This window comes from Scylla paramamosain, chromosome 1 (genome assembly GCF_035594125.1).
Source record: "Scylla paramamosain isolate STU-SP2022 chromosome 1, ASM3559412v1, whole genome shotgun sequence".
Lineage (NCBI taxonomy): Eukaryota > Metazoa > Arthropoda > Malacostraca > Decapoda > Portunidae > Scylla > Scylla paramamosain.
In genome coordinates, this window is record NC_087151.1 from 27,681,021 (window position 1) to 27,686,020 (window position 5,000).

The following is a 5,000-nucleotide window of genomic DNA, read 5'->3' on the forward strand; positions in this document are numbered from 1 at the left end:
GGGAAATGCTCTTTTGTTTTGCTGGCTGTCTGTGTTTATTTCTCTATCTACGTATCCGTCTGTCTACGTATCTGTTTATTTGTTTATCTATCAATCTATCTATTTATCTATATGGCTATCTATTTATGTATCTATCTGTCAATTTGTTTATCTGTTTATTTTCGTTTTCTTGTCTCTACTCCTCTTCGAAGTTGAAGTCACATTTAAACTCATCATCCCTGACAATTTTCAAACTTCCTGCTGTCATAATACAATGCATATAAATAAATATCATTGTAGCGCATGTGCAACTAAGAACACACGACGCTAAGACTGCTAAAGGCCAGGCGATCCACGCAAGGCATATCCTGAAAACCTGACACCTTAATATCTGGCTCTATTTATCACTGATCCAACCTCCTCCTCTTCTTTTTTTTTTTTTTTTTAACTGTCCACTGTCCTTTAATCCAGTTCTTGCTAAGTTCATATGTTTAACTAAGAACATAGAGGAATTAAGGGGGAATATTTATAAGCTTAGCATCTGCCGTCATCATCCATGTATCCTGCCCTCTCTTGTAAGTTCAAGTGTTCGTGCACTCATTACGTTGTTGGTTGCTTCCTCTCAACCATAACACTTTTTTTTTTTTTATTCGTTAACTATCACTTCTGCGTACTCCTTTGTATATCTGATTTGTCTACAAGTTTTGAGACCTCCATTACAAAATATATAATCGTAAAGTCAAACCAGGTGAGAATTTTTAACTGACATCTTGGTGCAGAAAGGGTTCCTCTCATCCATAACCCTTTTTTTTTTGTCAACTATCACTTTTGTGTACTCCTTTGTATATCTGATTTGTCTACAAGTTTTGAGAGCTCCATTACAAAATATATAGTCGTAAAGTCAGTCCAGATGAGAATTCTTTAACTGACATCTTGGTGCAGTAAGAGGTTAGGTGGCATTTTTCCCCACGCATCCTCAGTCCTATTTTGTAAAGCACTTTCAGCGTATCCAACTTTTAGTCTTTATTTAGTCTAGTGATTTTCAACCTCTCCATCGCAAACTCATTGATATCCAGAATGAAATTAAACGCCTTGGCACGGAAGGAGTATATGTAATATTTGTTTCACGCATCCACAACCTTATTTTATGATTTTTTTTTTCACTGTATCTCCTTTTTTATACCTGATTTTAATTTATTTTTATTTATTTATTTATTTATTTGTAATTTTTATATCTAATTTTATTTTGTCAACCTCGCCATCCTTAACATCTCATTGGTTGATGGATGGAACGGACTTATTAATAAAGTTGTTAGTGCTGAGTCATTAGGGAGCTTTAAGAGAAGATTAAACAGATCTATGGATGGGGATGATAGGTGGAAATAGATAGATACATTTCATACAGGGACTGCCACGTGTAGGCCTCATGGCTTCTTGCAGCTTCCCTTATTTCTTATGTTCTTATGTTTTTATGTTATCCAGAATATAATTAAACTTGGTACAGAAAGGGTTAGGTAGCTCGCGTGTTCTGGAATGTAGGGTATCGCGTGGCACTTAGCGATAGATAGCAGTGTGTATGTGTGTGTGTGTGTGTGCTGAAAATAACAAGCGATGACTGAAAACATTGCGCTTTTGACTGATTGAGTGATTGATTGATTAGCGCTGCAACAATGAGGTCATATAACGCCGCTGATGTCCTTTTCCTTCCAGCAACTGTAGCGTCACAACGTAGACACTGATACAGATGCTTAACTTACGCTACATGTCTGCAAACCTTTACTGTAGCTAGTGTCACAAGTCGTCATTGATACAGGCTCTTCTTACTCTATAAATATTCACATACACATCGAAATAACTACTTACGTTACTAGTGATATAAGCTCTTCACTTACTGTTCATACACACGCATACACACTGTAATTTTGCCCTAATCCAAATAATAGGGGTAGAAATGGGAGCAGTGGTGCGAGTGGGAATATTGGCTTAAGTTACTAATTCGCTGTGTATAGTTACGTGGTAGTGTTGAATTAGCTTTGGTTTAAATTTGATCGTTAAGTTAGTTAGGTTAAGTTTGGGTTAGATAGCGTTAGGTGTGGTAAGGTTAGGTTAGGTTAGGTGAGGTGAGGTGACATCAGGTGAGGTAAGGTGAGGTTAGTTGAAGTTATGTAAGGCATGGTTAGGTGAGTTTACGTAAGGTAATGTTAGGAAAAGCAAGATTAGTCAAGATTCGGTAAGAGGTTAGGTAGGTTTAGATAAAGTAAGGAAAGGTAAATAAGACGTTAGGTTACGTAGGGTAAGATTTAATTAAGGTAAGGTCGGTAAGATAAAGTAAGCTCAGTTAATGTTAGATAAGGTAAGGCCAAGTAACGATAGCCAAGTTGGTTTGGCTTAGGTTAGGTAAGGTAAGGTAAGGTAAGGTAAGGTTAGGTTAAGTAGTCAAGCATAGGTACGGTTAGGTAAGGTAAGGTTAGGTTAAGTAGTCAAGCATAGGTACGGTTAGGTTAGGTTAGGTAAGGGTTAAGTAAAGTAGTCAAGCATAGGTACGGTTATGTGGCAGTGTTGTGGATACTTGAAACGGATCACTGAGAATCGCTAGGTGCAGGCACTGTACAGACCAAGCAGGAACTCCTCCGCCGCCTCCAGATACGTGGCTACTTTTGTGTATTTACATAATAACTGATATAGAGTGAAGGGGAGCTGCCATTGAAGAGAAGAGATCGCTCTCTTGTGGTTTTCGTTAGAGAGAGAGAGAGAGAGAGAGAGAGAGAGAGAGAGAGAGAGAGAGAGAGAGAGAGAGAGAGAGAGAGAGAGAGAGAGAGACGTAACAAAATATGGTGTGATATAAACGCACGTGTCTTGTCAATGTAGAACGCGACAGTGGAGAGAGAGAGAGAGAGAGAGAGAGAGAGAGAGAGAGAGAGAGAGAGAGAGAGAGAGAGAGAGAGAGAGCATAGCGTAGGTGTGTTTGTAGGTCATGAAATTTTTAGGCATCATTAATTTCCAGAGAGAGAGAGAGAGAGAGAGAGAGAGAGAGAGAGAGAGAGAGAGAGAGAGAGAGAGAGAGAGAGAGAGTTAAAGTGTGCCGCCGCTGTACTTTCCATATGTCAGTTTTCACAACTTCTCCCCTTGTTTACACTTTCCCTTTGCATTTATTTAAGTTCTCTCTCTCTCTCTCTCTCTCTCTCTCTCTCTCTCTCTCTCTCTCTCTCTCTCTCTCTCTCTCTCTCTCTCTCTCTCTCTCCATTCAGTATAACATTACGCTTCAGTCTTTTGCTTTGGTAATCTTGTGATATTACTATTTTTACTATTACTGTTATTTCACACACACACACACACACACACACACACACACACACACACACACACACACACACACACACACACACACACACACACACACACACACTCATTCATTCACCCACTGCTCTTGTTTTTTTGGCCTACGCTCTTCATTCATTCAGTGTTGCGTCTCGTCACGGTCTCGCCCATGGTAAGTTATGCTTGTTGGACTGTTCACTTTTTTTATTATCTTTTTTTATTTATTTATTTATTTATTTTTATTTTTATTGATGTATTTATTTATTTATTTATTTTTATTTATTTATTTATTTTTTTTTTCATTTATTTATTGTTTTTATTCAGCGCTCACCGGTATTAATTCAGTCCTGTTTTCTTGTCTGATTTTCGTTCATTCTTGTAACTACCTCGTCGCTGTTTTCGCAATGTGTGTGTGTGTGTGTGTGTGTGTGTGTGTGCATTTGGTTATAATTGTTATTGCGTTTACTATTACACTATCTTACTCTCTGTCTGTCTCACTATCTTGCTCTCTCACGTCTTCAGTCTCACGCCAGTCCTCTCCGTCATTCATTTCTCTGCCGCCACAAGTGTTTGGTTCCCCGTGACGTGCTGCACTACACGCACACGTTGTCCTAGTAGTAGCGGTGGTAGCGGCGGCGGCGGGCGTAAGATGTGACCTCACTGGGATGAAAGTAACAGTAAGACTCTCAGGTGTTCGATTCCTTCCTCCTCCTCCTCCTGCTCCTCCTAATGCGTACCCACTCACGTGCATGTCGCCTTGCATTCATGTCCCGTCCTCCTCCTCCTCCTCCTCCTCCTCCTCCTCCTCCTCCTCCTCCTCCTCCTCCTCCTCCTCCTCCTCCTCCTCCTCCTCCTCCTCCACTATACATTTGTCGCTTTACATCCACTCCTCTCCATTATTTATGTATCTCCTTTACCTGCCGGTAATTCACCATAAAGCCACACACATAAAGTCACATATATACTCGTACTGTACATGCACGCTACATAAACTACCAAGAACTCCCTTACCAGTCTTTGCTTTAACATTTATATGCGTTAGATTGATCCCCCCGACCTTCTGTGTGGAAGATGTGAAGGTGTGTGTGTGTGTGTGTGTGTGTGTGTGTGTGTGTGTGTGTGTGTGTGTGTGTGTGTGTGTGTGTGTGCGCGTCTGTGATAGTAGAAACGGGTTATTCACGACAGGTAAAGATGGAGGAAACGTGATAGATTTGTCTTATGTAAGTAGAGATGAAGGGGAAGGAAAGGTGAAGGACATGATAATAGATTTGTTTATATGTTAAGTAAATGATGATGAAAGTTTAATAGGTTCGTTTTATATAAGTGAAAATGAAGGAAATGTAATGGTTTCTTATTCATATATATTTCAAGTAAGGATAAAGATGCCATAGATTCGTTTATATATATATATATATATATATATATATATATATATATATATATATATATATATATATATATATATATATATATATATGTTTAAGTAGAGGCGAAGGCAATGTAGTAACTCCTCATATGCCAGGGAAAGATTAGGGCATGCAGTGTACAGTGACTGAAGGGGTGACGGGGTCAAGAGCAGACTGAAGTGGCCTGTGGTCACGTGGGAAGAATGGCAGAATGTGAGGTGTCTAATTGAGTGTACATGAGTGTGTTGGATGCGCTGGGCGGAGGAGGGCGACCTTCACTGAAACGGGAGGACAGAG

General features: G+C 39.6%; 1 protein-coding gene and 1 long non-coding RNA gene across 11 annotated transcripts in view; both read left to right on the plus strand.

Moving 5' to 3' along the window:
* The window catches only part of LOC135102694 (uncharacterized), an 8,239-nt gene extending 4,124 nt beyond the window's left edge, over positions 1–4,115 (plus strand). The window contains exons 1-2 of the long non-coding RNA XR_010269737.1: positions 1–2,425; positions 2,520–4,115. The exon at positions 1–2,425 is cut by the window's left edge and continues 4,124 nt beyond it. This is a non-coding gene — a long non-coding RNA (uncharacterized LOC135102694). The remainder of the gene's footprint in view (positions 2,426–2,519) is intronic.
* LOC135102696 (insulin receptor substrate 1-B-like) overlaps positions 1–5,000 on the plus strand; it is a 120,122-nt gene that overhangs the window by 8,244 nt on the left and 106,878 nt on the right. The gene's annotated exons all lie outside the window — the stretch shown is intronic.